This window comes from Stegostoma tigrinum, chromosome 47, assembly GCF_030684315.1.
Source record: "Stegostoma tigrinum isolate sSteTig4 chromosome 47, sSteTig4.hap1, whole genome shotgun sequence".
Taxonomy (NCBI): Eukaryota; Metazoa; Chordata; class Chondrichthyes; order Orectolobiformes; family Stegostomatidae; genus Stegostoma; species Stegostoma tigrinum.
The window spans coordinates 2,836,603-2,851,895 of NC_081400.1; the positions used below are offsets into that span (position 1 = coordinate 2,836,603).

The following is a 15,293-nucleotide window of genomic DNA, read 5'->3' on the forward strand; positions in this document are numbered from 1 at the left end:
ATAGGGAGGGAGTGTAGGGGGTTGGAGGGGGTGACAGAGATAGGGAGGGGTTGTAGGGGGCTGGAGGGGGTGACAGAGATAGGGAGGGGGTGTAGGGGGCTGGAGGAGGTGACAGAGACAGGGAGGGGGTGTAGGGGGCTGGAGGGGGTGACAGAGATAGGGAGGGGGTGTAGGGGGCTGGAGGAGGTGACAGAGATAGGGAGGGGGTGTAGGGGGCTGGAGGGGGTGACAGAGATAGGGAGGGGGTGTAGGGGGAGCAGGAAACCCCTGCCTCAACTTCTCCCCCCCCACCTTGCTTTAAGCACGCCTTACGACTGCCCCCTCTGTGCCCGGGCTTGTGCAGTGCTGTTCCCCCGTTAAGTGGGACTGCTTCACACGTCTGTGGTACTGATCCACTGCTTCTGGTGCTATCTGAATGCACGTGGTTGGACCTTCGTTGAGCAGAGTGGGTGTGAGATGTCAGAGGATTAAGGATCATGTGTGAGTGTGTGTACACGAACTGAGCGTGGAGCGAGGTAGAGACAGAAAAAGGAAATTTATTTTGCCCGCAGCCTGTTTTCCGAAGTTTGTTTCAGTGTCATTACGAAATAGAGACATGTCAGTCTAAACAAGCAGGAGTTAGTTCGGGATACCAAGGTCCAAACGCACAGATGAGTCACCAAGCAGAAACTGGGAACTTTAAACATTAGATCGGAATTTCATCAATGTCACGTTGGGAGGGAGGGGCACAAAATTGGTTTATTCTGTCCCGCCAAAGCAGAACGGCAGGGATAGGCAGGTCTCAACTCGGGTCAGACTGAACAGGTTCAGACAGGGCTAAACACGGTCAGACTGAACTGCGACAGACAGGGCTAAACCCGGGTCAGACTGAACCAGGTCAGACAGGGCTAAACCCGGGTCAGACTGAACCAGGTCAGACAGGGCTAAACCCGGGTCAGACTGAACCAGGTCAGACAGAGTTAAACCCGGGTCAGACTGAACAGGTTCAGACAGGGCTAAACCCGGGTCAGACTGAACCAGGACAGACAGAGCTAAACCCGGGTCAGACTGAACCAGGACAGACAGAGCTAAACCCGGGTCAGACTGAACAGGTTCAGACAGGGCTAAACCCGGGTCAGACTGAACCAGGACAGACAGGGCTAAACCCGGGTCAGACTGAACCAGGACAGACAGAGCTAAACCCGGGTCAGACTGAACAGGTTCAGACAGGGCTAAACCCGGGTCAGACTGAACCAGGACAGACAGGGCTAAACCCGGGTCAGACTGAACCAGGACAGACAGAGCTAAACCCGGGTCAGACTGAACCAGGTCATACAGGGCTAAACCCGGGTCAGACTGAACCAGGTCAGACAGAGTTAAACCCGGGTCAGACTGAACAGGTTCAGACAGGGCTAAACCCGGGTCAGACTGAACCAGGACAGACAGAGCTAAACCCGGGTCAGACTGAACCAGGACAGACAGAGCTAAACCCGGGTCAGACTGAACAGGTTCAGACAGGGCTAAACCCGGGTCAGACTGAACCAGGACAGACAGGGCTAAACCCGGGTCAGACTGAACCAGGACAGACAGAGCTAAACCCGGGTCAGACTGAACCAGGTCATACAGGGCTAAACCCGGGTCAGACTGAACCAGGTCAGACAGGGCTAAACCCGGGTCAGACTGAACCAGGACAGACAGGGCTAAACCCGGGTCAGATTGAACCAGGTCAGACAGAGCTAAACCCGGGTCAGACTGAACCAGGTCAGACAGGGCTAAACCCGGGTCAGACTGAACCAGGTCAGGCAGGGCTAAACCCGGGTCAGACTGAACCAGGACAGACAGAGCTAAACCCGGGTCAGACTGAACCAGGTCAGACAGGGCTAAACCCGGGTCAGACTGAACCAGGTCAGACAGGGCTAAACCTGGAAGCCAGGTCAGACAGGGCTAAACCCGGGTCAGACTGAACCAGGACAGACAGGGCTAAACCCGGGTCAGACTGAACCAGGACAGACAGAGCAAACCCGGGTCAGTCTGAACCAGGTCAGACAGGGCTAAACCCGGGTCAGACTGAACCAGTACAGACAGGGCTAAACCCGGGTCAGACTGAACCAGGACAGACAGAGCAAACCCGGGTCAGTCTGAACCAGGTCAGACAGGGCTAAACCCGGGTCAGACTGAACCAGGACAGACAGGGCTAAACCCGGGTCAGACTGAACCAGGACAGACAGAGCAAACCCGGGTCAGTCTGAACCAGGTCAGACAGGGCTAAACCCGGGTCAGACTGAACCAGGACAGACAGGGCTAAACCCGGGTCAGACTGAACCAGGTCAGACAGGGCTAAACCCGGGTCAGACTGAACCAGGACAGACAGAGCTAAACCCGGGTCAGACTGAACCAGGTCAGACAGAGCTAAACCCAGGTCAGACTGAACCAGCTCAGACAGGGCTAAACCTGCTTATATTGGTCAGAGACAGCTTGGATCATGGAGTTAAAGCAGAGGTATCCTGGACTATACGGAGTTAAAGGAGACAGAGATCTGGAGCACATGGAGTTAAAACTCAGAGGGAAACGGGGTAGAGCGGGTTAATGCTTGGACCTTCCAGTGTCTGAAAGCTGGGAGGCTGTGGGTCTGAACGTGGTGGAGAGTCTGTGGCTTTGGAAAGTACGGTAAGCAGAGTAGCTGCAGGCTATTATTTTTGAAGTAAAGGAGGGAGGCTGGAGTGTGTGTGTGAGACAGAGAGAAAGAGAGAGGGAGAGAGGATTGGAGCAGCAGAGAACTTCCCCCGCTCCAGAGTGAAGGAACTAAGATCTCAGCCTTGTTTTTGAAACTTGCAGTAATGTGAAAAACTTCACAGTTGCAACGCGTCTCTCAACTGAAGCTGCCTGTGGGATTCGGAGCTGGGCGGGAGACCCTGCACGAGCAGAAACTGCATGCTATCTCAAAGGTTCGCTCTCAATTCCTCAGATTTAAGGGGGACTTTTTCCGAAAAGATGTGGTTTTCTTCTGCGTGAGTGACTGTATGTGCATATATTCATGGGAGTATGTGTGCTTCTGTGTCTCTGAGTGTGTGTGTGTGTGTGTGTGTGTGTCTGTGTCTCTGAGTGTGTGTGTGTGTCTGTGTCTCTGGGCGTGTGTGTTTATACATGCGAGTGTGGGTGTGTGTCTCTGTGAGTGTGTTTGCTTCTGTATCTCTATCAGAATGTGTATGTCTGTCTCTGTGTGAGTGTATGTGTCTCTCTGTAAGCGTGTGTGTATATCTACATGAGTGTGTGTGTATACTTGTGAGTGTGTGTTTCTGTGTCTCTCTGTGCGTGTATATCTACGTGAGTGTGTGTACATCTGTGTCTCTGAGTGTGTATATCCATGAGAGTGTATGTGTATGCATCTGTGAATGTACAGCTGCATGAGTGTGTCTGAGTGTGTGTGTGCATGTCTGTGTGTGTCTCTGTGAATGTGTGTGCGTCTGTATTTCTGTAAGAGTATGTGTCAGTGTGCGTGCCCAGTGAGTGTGTGTCAGTCTGTCTGTGTGAGTATGTGCCTGTGAGTGAGTGTGTGTTCCTATGAATGTGTGTCTGTGTGTGTGAGAGAGATTAAAGATCTTTAGAGAGTTGAAGGGCTTAGCAGGACTTAGAGAGGAAGCAGAAAAACAGTAAATTTCTTAATCCTGAAAGAGTGCAGACAGATTCAAACAAGGATGTAGAAGTATATGTACATGCATGTGTGTGTGTGAAAGAGAGAGAGAGACCAGGTGGGAATTGAAGGGACAATGTACGAGGATCTAAGGACCAGGCTGTCTACTCGAGGGACAGGTCACTGCCTGGGCTGGCAAGGTAACTTCTCCCTAATTACTCCTTGAACTGAATGTCCAGCCCAGAGATGTTTCAGAGGGCAGCTCAGAGTTAGTCCCATCGCTGTGTGGGATCTGGAATCACATGTAGGGCCTGCCTGGGTAAGGTGGGCGGATTTCCTTCCCTGGGAGTGTACCCATACTGAAATGGGAGTGCTTTAAGAATAATCAGTGGGATTCGAACCCATATTTTCTATCTGCTCCCGACATGGGACTCAAGCCTGACCCCCCCTCTGTCCTCCGTTTCAGTCACACTGGCTGAGACAGACCAATTTTATTTTATAATTGAGAACTGGGTGAAGCACTGAATGACTGAGCAGACTCGAAGGGCTGAACGGCCTACTTCTGCTCTCATGTGATGCTCCAAGCCGGCGGGACCTTGAGATACAGTGTTCCAGAACGTTCTGAGTCATCTGCCTGGCGTTGGTGGGGAGAGGGGGTTGCTAATGTCAGCTTTCTCCCTCATCCCCCTACAGCTTCTGTGCTCAGTTCGGAAGTTTCCTGCATACACATCCTCGAAGAATAAACTCCAATGTTTCTCTGTGTGGGCCTCACTCCTGTATGGAGTGACGGGGGCTATCAAATAGCAAACTCACTCCCACAGGGAGTGGGGGTGGGGGCGGGAGAGAGAATGGGGGACTTGCTCCCACAGGGAGTGGGAGGGAAGAATGAAGGACTCACTCCCATGGGGAGTGATGGGGGTGTAGAATGGGGGACTCGTTCCCACAGCAAGTGTTGAGGGGGGGGGGGGAGGTGTGGGGTAGAATGGTGGACTTGCTTCCGCAGGGAGTGGGAACAGTGCAATAGCAGAGATTAAAGTCGGTGGGTAAGCCAAACAAACACTGGGAGGGAGAGAAGAATGATGAGGGTAGCATGGAGTGGAAACACCAGTACGAGGCAGAGGAGCCGAACGGCCTAATCTGTAGCAGAAACTCAGTGACGAAAGCTAATGGGGCAGTTTGTATGTGAGTGTGGTAGTGTTGGTGGAGGAAATGAGTGGGAAGAGGGCAGTAAGATTACAGGGGAGGATCTATGTGACGACTGAGCTTGTTAATGGTTAAGAGAAAACAGTTGAAAGGGAGGAGAGGCCGGTGGCATAATTACAGACAGACCACAATGGGCAGATGAAAGGAGAAACGGCTCTGAAGGAGGTGGCAGGGAGAAAGAGGGGAGGGGACGCAGATGAGAAAAAGGGCTGGAGAGAGAGAGAGACAGAGAGCAGCCAAAGGGAGTGAGAAATCACAGGGAATGTGGAATCTCCGGCACAGAGACTGCGGGAATGTTTTGACTAAGAATGGGTTCACCAGAGACGATTGGGAATGGGTTCTGGTCACGTTGGGCAAAATAGCAGATGGAAATGAGGGGGACACTGGGGGATTGTGTTTGAGGGCCGCTCCTGCTGTGTCGTATTAAAGAAAGTGAGCCTTGTGCACTCGCTCTGTAGAGAACACCACACAATGTCTCTTCGTTCTCAGTCTCCGGACGATTTGGGCTCCGGACCCCGGCCTGGGAAAGTCCTGGAACGTGCAACGGGCCCTGCTCCTGGATGGCAGTCCTCAAGATCTCAAGGTGGTGGATGGGGGTGCGGGAAGTGGGGGACCGGGGAAGCAGGTGGACACATGCTCCAAGTTTCATCAGCTCAACCACCCTACCTGCCCTTGGGCTTTTCCGCCGTTGTCTGCTAGGGGTGGGCTATTCGTCTGCAGGGGCATCACACATGTGCATATTCTTATTGCCTCTCTCTCACACACACACACACACTCTCACACGCACACACACTCTCTACTCTCACACACACACTCTCCCTCTCTCACACACACACACACACACACACACACACACACACGCTCTCTCACACACACTCTCTCCTCTCTCACACACACTCTCTACTCTCACACACACGCTCTCTACTCTCTCACACACACTCTCTACTCTCACACAGACTCTCTACTCTCTCACACACACTCTCTCTCCTCTCTCACACACACTCTCTACTCTCACACACACGCTCTCTACTCTCTCACACGCACTCTCTACTCTCACACACACACTCTCTACTCTCACACACACACTCTCTACTCTCACACACACGCTCTCTACTCTCTCACACACACTCTCTACTCTCACACAGACTCTCTACTCTCTCACACACACTCTCTCTCCTCTCTCACACACACTCTCTACTCTCACACACACGCTCTCTACTCTCTCACACACTCTCTACTCTCTCACACAGACTCTCTACTCTCTCACACACACACTCTCTCTCTCACACACACTCTCTCTCTCACACACACTCTCTACTCTCTCACACACTCTCTACTCTCTCACACAGACTCTCTACTCTCTCACACACACACTCTCTCTCTCACACACACTCTCTCTCTCTCACACACACACTCTCTCTCTCACACACACACTCTCTACTCTCACACACACACTCTCTACTCTCACACACACGCTCTCTACTCTCTCACACACTCTCTACTCTCTCACACAGACTCTCTACTCTCTCACACACACACTCTCTCTCTCACACACACTCTCTCTCTCACACACACTCTCTACTCTCACACGCACTCTCTACTCTCTCACACGCACTCTCTACTCTCACACACACACTCTCTACTCTCACACACACACTCTCTACTCTCTCACACACTCTCTACTCTCTCACACAGACTCTCTACTCTCTCACACACACACTCTCTCTCTCACACACACTCTCTCTCTCACACACACTCTCTACTCTCTCACACACACTCTCTACTCTCACACACACACTCTCTACTCTCTCACACACTCTCTACTCTCTCACACAGACTCTCTACTCTCTCACACACACTCTCTCTCTCACACACACTCTCTACTCTCTCACACACACTCTCTACTCTCACACACACACTCTCTACTCTCTCACAGACTCTCTACTCTCTCACACACACTCTCTACTCTCACACACACACTCTCTCTCTCTCACACACACTCTCTACTCTCTCACACACACTCTCTACTCTCACACACACACTCTCTCTCTCACACACACACTCTCTACTCTCACACACACGCTCTCTACTCTCTCACACACACTCTCTACTCTCACACACACACTCTCTACTCTCTCACACACTCTCTACTCTCTCACACAGACTCTCTACTCTCTCACACACACACTCTCTCTCTCACACACACACTCTCTACTCTCACACACACGCTCTCTACTCTCTCACACACACTCTCTACTCTCACACACACACTCTCTCTCTCACACACACACTCTCTACTCCCTCACACACACTCACTCTCACACACACACTCTCACACACACACACACTCTCTACTCTCACACACACACTCTCACACACACACGCTCTCTACTCTCTCACACACTCTCTCTCTCACACACACACTCTCACACACACACTCTCTCTCACACACACATTCTCACACACACACTCTCTCTCACACACACTCTCTCTCTCACACACACTCTCTCTCACACACACACTCTCACACACACACTCTCTCTCACACACACTCTCTCTCACACACACACTCTCTACTCTCTCACACACGCCATCCCGACCTGGAAATATATCGTCTGTTCCTTCAGAGTGAAAATCCTGGAATTCCCTCCCTTTCGGCACTGTCCCTACTTTGGGAGATAGACCCCGCAACAGCTCAAACAGGAGGCTGCCCCATCGTCTCAAGCGGCAATTAGGGATGGGCTGAGATACACACTCCGTGCACACGTGCCCATGAATGCATCTTTTAAAATATTCTCTCATTCACAACGACCCTGACCAACTCCAAAAGAAAGTTAAATGTCTGTGCCCAGTAATCTCGTGTCTTTTCTCTTTTTCTGAGAACTGTCCCACATCGTCTGGTGACTGAAGATTTTTACAGATCCTGGTAGCACCCTTACAAATCAGTAGCTTTCACTCTGCATTTCCTTTCCCTGTCCTGTCTGGTATTTCTTTCTCATTCCATGTCAAGTTACCATGCCCATGGTACTCTCTGCTATTCTGGTCAAGGTACTTTTAGCACAGCTGGGAATGGACCCACTTCGCATTATGGCATGCTTCCATTGCCCTGTGCACTTTGCTGCCCTGTGTCCAGAAACTCTTTCTTCAAACACTGACTCTCACCCTCTTCCTGAAGGTCATCAGACTCCGAGTGAAGAAATTCCTTCACACCTCAGTTCTAAACAGGCCGCTCCCTTCTCCTGAAATTGTGGCCCCTGATTAGGCTGCAGGCTCTAGGTTTGAGTCCCGCTTAGACCCAGACCCGGAGGTTGTTCTAAAATCATTATTCTTCACAGTCCCCAGCCATGGGGAGCATCCCATCTCCAGCTCACTCTATTTCATGTGCCCTTGGAATGCTCTGATACACCGAGGTCAGCAACACTTCAGAACGCCAGGGAAGGTGGATCCATCCCCCTGGGGCTGCTCCACTGATAATCTTATTAATGGGAGATAGGGCTCTCCACTTAAAATGGGTATGTGTCTGAGTGTGTTAGCAAGTGTCTGAGTGTGTAACCTGAGTGTGTAAACAAGTGTCTGAGTGTGTTAGCGAGTGTGTGTGTTAGTGTCAGTGTGTTAGTACCTGTGTGTGGGAGTGTCTATGTGTGTCAGAGAGAATGTGTGACTGTGTAGTATCTGTGTGTTAAGTGAGTGTCAGTTAGAGAGTGTCCGAGTGTGTTAGTGTCTGTGTGCGTTAGTGAGTGTCCGAGTGTGTTAGTGTCTGTGTGTGTTAGTGAGTGCCCCTGTGTGTTAGTGAGTGCCCCTGTGTGTTAGTGAGAGTCCCTGTGGGTTAGTGAGAGTCCCTGTGTGTTAGTGAGTGTCCCTGTGTGTTAGTGAGAGTCCCTGTGTGTTAGTGAGTGTCCGAGTGTGTTAGTGTCTGTGAGTGTTAGTGAGTGTCCCTGTGTATTAGTGAGTGTCCCTGTGTGTTAGTGAGTGTCCGAGTGTGTTAGTGTCTGTGAGTGTTAGTGAGTGTCCCTGTGTGTTAGTGAGAGTCCCTGTGTGTTAGTGAGTGTCCGTGTGTGTTAGTGAGTGTCCCAGTGTGTTAGTGAGAGTCCCTGTGTGTTAGTGAGTGTCCCTGTGTGTTAGTGAGAGTCCCTGTGTGTTAGTGAGTGTCCCTGTGTGTTAGTGAGTGTCCCTGTGTGTTAGTGAGAGTCCCTGTGTGTTAGTGAGTGTCCCTGTGTGTTAGTGAGATTCCCTGTGTGTTAGTGAGTGTCCCTGTGTGTTAGTGAGAGTCCCTGTGTGTTAGTGAGTGTCCCAGTGTGTTAGTGAGAGTCCCTGTGTGTTAGTGAGTGTCCCTGTGTATTAGTGAGAGTCCCTGTGTGTTAGTGAGTGTCCCTGTGTGTTAGTGAGATTCCCTGTGTGTTAGTGAGAGTCCCTGTGTGTTAGTGAGTGTCCCTGTGTGTTAGTGAGATTCCCTGTGTGTTAGTGAGAGTCCCTTTGTGTTAGTGAGTGTCCCTGTGTGTTAGTGAGAGTCCCTGTGTGTTAGTGAGAGTCCCTGTGTGTTAGTGAGTGTCCCAGTGTGTTAGTGAGAGTCCCTGTGTGTTAGTGAGTGTCCCTGTGTGTTAGTGAGTGTCCCTGTGTGTTAGTGAGAGTCCCTTTGTGTTAGTGAGTGTCCCTGTGTGTTAGTGAGAGTCCCTGTGTGTTAGTGAGTGTCCCTGTGTGTGTTAGTGAGAGTCCCTGTGTGTTAGTGATTGTCCCTGTGTGTTAGTGAGTGTCCGAGTGTGTTAGTGTCTGTGTGTGTTAGTGAGTGTCCCTGTGTGTTAGTGAGTGTCCGAGTGTGTTAGTGTCTGTGTGTGTTAGTGAGTGTCCCTGTGTGTTAGTGAGTGTCCCTGTGTGTTAGTGAGTGTCCGAGTGTGTTAGTGTCTGTGTGTGTTAGTGAGTGTCCCTGTGTGTTAGTGAGAGTCCCTGTGTGTTAGTGAGTGTCCCTGTGTATTAGTGAGTGTCCCTGTGTGTTAGTGAGAGTCCCTGTGTGTTAGTGAGTGTCCCTGTGTGTTAGTGAGAGTCCCTTTGTGTTAGTGAGTGTCCCTGTGTGTTAGTGAGAGTCCGTGTGTGTTAGTGAGTGTCCCAGTGTGTTAGTGAGAGTCCCTGTGTGTTAGTGAGTGTCCCTGTGTGTGTTAGTGAGAGTCCCTGTGTGTTAGGGAGAGTCCCTGTGTGTTAGGGAGAGTCCCTGTGTGTTAGTGAGAGTCCCTGTGTGTTAGTGAGTGTCCGAGTGTGTTAGTGTCTGTGTGTGTTAGTGAGAGTCCCAGTGTGTTAGTGAGTGTCCCTGTGTGTTAGTGAGTGCCCCTGTGTGTTAGTGAGTGTCCCTGTGTGTTAGTGAGAGTCCCTGTGTGTTAGTGAGTGTCCCTGTGTGTTAGTGAGAGTCCCTGTGTGTTAGGGAGAGTCCCTGTGTGTTAGTGAGTGTCTCTGTGTGTTAGTGAGAGTCCCTGTGTGTTAGTGAGTGTCCCTGTGTGTTAGTGAGAGTCCCTGTGTGTTAGTGAGTGTCCCTGTGTGTTAGTGAGAGTCCCTGTGTGTTAGGGAGAGTCCCTGTGTGTTAGGGAGAGTCCCTGTGTGTTAGTGAGAGTCCCTGTGTGTTAGTGAGTGTCCGAGTGTGTTAGTGTCTGTGTGTGTTAGTGAGAGTCCCAGTGTGTTAGTGAGTGTCCCTGTGTGTTAGTGAGTGTCCCTGTGTATTAGTGAGTGTCCCTGTGTGTTAGTGAGAGTCCCTGTGTGTTAGTGAGTGTCTCTGTGTGTTAGTGAGAGTCCCTGTGTGTTAGTGAGTGTCTGTGTGTTAGTGAGAGTCCCTGTGTGTTAGTGAGTGTCCCTGTGTGTTAGTGTCTGTGTGTGTTAGTGAGAGTCCCTGTGTGTTAGTGAGTGTCCCTGTGTGTTAGTGAGTGTCCGTGTGTGTTAGTGAGTGTCCCTGTGTGTTAGTGAGAGTCCCAGTGTGTTAGTGAGTGTCCCTGTGTGTTAGTGAGAGTCCCTGTGTGTTAGTGAGTGTCCGTGTGTGTTAGTGAGTGTCCCTGTGAGTTAGTGAGCGTCCCTGTGTGTTAGTGAGAGTCCCAGTGTGTTAGTGAGTGTCCCTGTGTGTTAGTGAGAGTCCCAGTGTGTTAGTGAGAGTCCCAGTGTGTTAGTGAGTGTCCCTGTGTGTTAGTGAGAGCCCCTGTGTGTTAGTGAGTGTCCCTGTGTGTTAGTGAGAGCCCCTGTGTGTTAGTGAGTGTCCCTGTGTCTGTTAGTGAGTGTCCCTGTGTGTTAGTGAGTGTCCCAGTGTGTTAGTGAGTGTCCCTGTGTGTGTTAGTGAGTATCCGAGTGTGTTAGTGAGAGTCCCTGTGTGTTAGTGAGCGTCCCTGTGCGTTAGTGAGAGTCCCTGTGTGTTAGTGAGAGTCCCTGTGTGTCAGTGAGTGTCCCTGTGTGTTAGTGAGTGTCCGAGTGTGTTAGTGTCTGTGAGTGTTAGTGAGTGTCCCTGTGTGTTAGTGAGAGTCCCTGTGTGTTAGTGAGTGTCCGAGTGTGTTAGTGTCTGTGTGTGTTAGTGAGTGTCCCTGTGTGTTAGTGAGTGCCCCTGTGTATTAGTGAGTGTCCCAGTGTGTTAGTGAGTGTCCCTGTGTGTTAGTGAGTGTCTTTGTGTGTTAGTGAGTGTCCCTGTGTGTGTTAGTGAGAGTCCCTGTGTGTTAGTGAGTGTCCCTGTGTATTAGTGAGTGTCCCAGTGTGTTAGTGAGAGTCCCTGTGTGTTAGTGAGTGTCTTTGTGTGTTAGTGAGAGTCCCTGTGTGTCAGTGAGTGTCCCTGTGTGTTAGTGAGTGTCCCTGTGTGTTAGTGAGTGTCTTTGTGTGTTAGTGAGAGTCCCTGTGTGTCAGTGAGTGTCCCTGTGTGTTAGTGAGTGTCCCTGTGTGTTAGTGAGTGTCCCTGTGTATTAGTGAGTGTCCCTGTGTGTTAGTGAGATTCCCTGTGTGTTAGTGAGTGTCCCTGTGTGTTAGTGAGTGTCTTTGTGTGTTAGTGAGTGTCCCTGTGTGTTAGTGAGTGTCCCAGTGTGTTAGTGAGTGTCCCTGAGTGTTAGTGAGAGTCGCTGTGTGTTAGTGAGAGTCCCTGTGTGTTAGTGAGTGTCCCTGTGTGTTAGTGAGTGTCCCTGTGTGTTAGTGAGAGTCCCTGTGTGTTAGTGAGTGTCCCTGTGTATTAGTGAGTGTCCCTGTGTGTTAGTGAGAGTCCCTGTGTGTCAGTGAGTGTCCCTGTGTGTTAGTGAGTGTCTTTGTGTGTTAGTGAGTGTCCCTGAGTGTTAGTGAGAGTCGCTGTGTGTTAGTGAGAGTCCCTGTGTGTTAGTGAGTGTCCCTGTGTGTTAGTGAGTGTCCCTGTGTGTTAGTGAGTGTCCCTGTGTGTTAGTGAGAGTCCCTGTGTGTTAGTGAGTGTCCCAGTGTGTTAGTGAGTGTCCCTGAGTGTTAGTGAGAGTCGCTGTGTGTTAGTGAGAGTCCCTGTGTGTTAGTGAGTGTCCCTGTGTGTTAGTGAGAGTCGCTGTGTGTTAGTGAGAGTCCCTGTGTGTTAGTGAGTGTCCCTGTGTGTGTTAGTGAGTGTCCCTGTGTGTTAGTGAGTGTCCCTGTGTGTTAGTGAGTGTCCCTGAGTGTTAGTGAGAGTCGCTGTGTGTTAGTGAGAGTCACTGTGTGTGTTAGTGAGAGTCCCTGTGTGTTAGTGAGTGTCCCTGTGTGTTAGTGAGTGTCCCTGTGTGTTAGTGAGTGTCCCTGTGTGTGTTAGTGAGAGTCCCTGTGTGTTAGTGAGTGTCCCTGTGTGTTAGTGAGTGTCCCTGTGTGTGTTAGTGAGAGTCCCTGTGTGTTAGTGAGAGTCCCTGTGTGTTAGTGAGTGTCCCTGTGTGTGTTAGTGAGAGTCCCTGTGTGTTAGGGAGAGTCCCTGTGTGTTAGTGAGATTCCCTGTGTGTTAGTGAGTGTCCCTGTGTGTTAGTGAGTGTCCCTGTGTGTTAGTGAGTGTCCCTGAGTGTTAGTGAGAGTCGCTGTGTGTTAGTGAGAGCCCCTGTGTGTCAGTGAGTGTCCCTGTGTGTTAGTGAGTGTCCCTGTGTGTTAGTGAGAGTCCCTGTGTGTTAGTGAGTGTCCCTGTGTGTTAGTGAGTGTCCGAGTGTGTTAGTGTCTGTGTGTGTTAGTGAGTGTCCCTGTGTGTTAGTGAGTGTCTGTGTGTGTTAGTGAGTGTCCCTGTGTGTTAGTGAGTGTCTGTGTGTTAGTGAGAGTCCCTGTGTGTTAGTGAGTGTCCGAGTGTGTTAGTGTCTGTGTGTGTTAGTGAGAGTCCCTGTGTGTTAGTGAGTGTCCCTGTGTGTTAGTGAGTATCCGTGTGTGTTAGTGAGTGTCGCTGTGTGTTAGTGAGAGTCCCTGTGTGTTAGTGAGTGTCCCTGTGTCTGTTAGTGAGTGTCCCTGTGTGTGTTAGTGAGTGTCCTAGTGTGTTAGTGAGTGTCCCTGTGTGTTAGTGAGTGTCCCTGAGTGTTAGTGAGAGTTGCTGTGTGTTAGTGAGAGTCCCTGTGTGTTAGTGAGTGTCCCTGTGTGTTAGTGAGTGTCCCTGTGTGTTAGTGAGAGTCCCTGTGTGTTAGTGAGTGTCCCTGTGTGTTAGTGAGAGTCCCTGTGTGTTAGTGAGAGTCCCTGTGTGTTAGTGAGTGTCTGTGTGTGTTAGTGAGTGTCCCTGTGTGTTAGTGAGAGTCCCTGTGTGTTAGTGAGTGTCCCTGTGTGTTAGTGAGAGTCCCTGTGTGTTAGTGAGAGTCCCTGTGTGTTAGTGAGTGTCCCTGTGTGTTAGTGAGTGTCTGTGTGTGTTAGTGAGTGTCCCTGTGTGTTAGTGAGTGTCCCTGTGTGTTAGTGAGAGTCCCAGTGTGTTAGTGAGTGTCCCTGTGTGTTAGTGAGAGTCCCTGTGTGTTAGTGAGTGTCCCTGTGTGTTAGTGAGAGTCCCAGTGCGTTAGTGAGTGTCCCTGTGTGTTAGTGAGTGTCCCTGTGTGTGTTAGTGAGAGTCCCTGTGTATTAGTGAGAGTCCCTGTGTGTTAGCGAGTGTCCCTGTGTGTTAGTGAGTGTCCCTGTGTGTTAGTGAGAGTCCCTGTGTGTTAGTGAGAGTCCCTGTGTGTTAGTGAGTGTCCCTGTGTGTTAGTGAGAGTCCCTGTGTGTTAGTGAGTGTCCCTGTGTGTTAGTGAGTGTCCCTGTGTGTTAGTGAGTGTCCCTGTGTATTAGTGAGTGTCCGAGTGTGTTAGTGTCTGTGTGTGTTAGTGAGTGTCCCTGTGTGTTAGCGAGTGTCCCTGTGTGTTAGTGAGAGTCCCTGTATGTTAGTGAGTGTCCCTGTGTGTTAGTGAGTGTCCCTGTGTGTGTTAGCGAGTGTCCCTGTGTGTTAGTGAGTGTCCCTGTGTGTTAGTGAGTGTCCGAGTGTGTTAGTGAGAGTCCCTGTGTGTTAGTGAGTGTCCCTGTGTGTTAGCGAGTGTCCCTGTGTGTTAGTGAGTGTCCCTGTGTGTTAGTGAGAGTCCCAGTGTGTCAGTGAGTGTCCCTGTGTGTGTTAGTGAGTGTCCCTGTGTGTTAGTGAGTGTCCCTGTGTATTAGTGAGTGTCCCTGTGTGTTAGTGAGAGTCCCTGTGTGTTAGTGAGTGTCCCTGTGTGTTAGTGAGTGTCCCTGTGTGTTAGTGAGTGTCCCTGTGTGTTAGTGAGAGTCCCTTTGTGTTAGTGAGTGTCCCTGTGTGTTAGTGAGAGTCCCTGTGTGTTAGTGAGTGTCCGAATGTGTTAGTGTCTGTGAGTGTTAGTGAGTGTCCCTGTGTGTTAGTGAGAGTCCCTGTGAGTTAGTGAGTGTCCCTGTGTGTTAGTGAGAGTCCCTGTGTGTTAGTGAGAGTCCCTTTGTGTTAGTGAGTGTCCCTGTGTGTTAGTGAGAGTCCCTGTGTGTTAGTGAGTGTCCCTGTGTGTTAGTGAGTGTCCCTGTGTGTTAGTGAGAGTCCCTTTGTGTTAGTGAGAGTCCCTGTGTGTTAGTGAGTGTCCGAGTGTGTTAGTGAGTGTCCCTGTCTGTTAGTGAGTGTCCGAGTGTGTTAGTGTCTGTGTGTGTTAGTGAGTGTCCCTGTGTGTTAGTGAGTGTCTGTGTGTTAGTGAGAGTCCCTGTGTGTTAGTGAGTGTCCGAGTGTGTTAGTGTCTGTGTGTGTTAGTGAGAGTCCCTGTGTGTTAGTGAGTGTCCCTGTGTGTTAGTGAGTGTCCCTGTGTGTTAGTGAGCGTCCCTGTGCGTTAGTGACAGTCCCTGTGTGTTAGTGAGAGTCCCTGTGTGATAGTGAGTGTCCCTGTGTGTTAGTGAGAGTCCCTGTGCGTTAGTGAGAGTCCCTGTGTGTTAGTGAGTGTCCCTGTGTGTTAGTGAGTGTCCGAGTGTGTTCGTGTCTGTGTGTGTTAGCGAGTGTCCCTGTGTGTTAGTGAGTGTCCCTGTGTATTAGTGAGTGTCCCAGTGTATTAGTGAGTGTCCCTGTGTGTTAGTGAGTGTCCGAGTG

The 15,293-nt window shown here is 50.6% G+C and overlaps 1 protein-coding gene across 1 annotated transcript in view; it reads left to right on the forward strand.

The window, feature by feature from the left end:
• Positions 1-2,653: 2,653 nt before the first annotated feature.
• LOC125449734 (thrombospondin type-1 domain-containing protein 4-like) overlaps positions 2,654-15,293 on the forward strand; it is an 85,771-nt gene continuing 73,131 nt past the window's right edge. The window contains exon 1 of the mRNA XM_059642973.1: positions 2,654-2,924. The gene's annotated coding sequence lies outside the window, so the exon portion shown is untranslated. The remainder of the gene's footprint in view (positions 2,925-15,293) is intronic.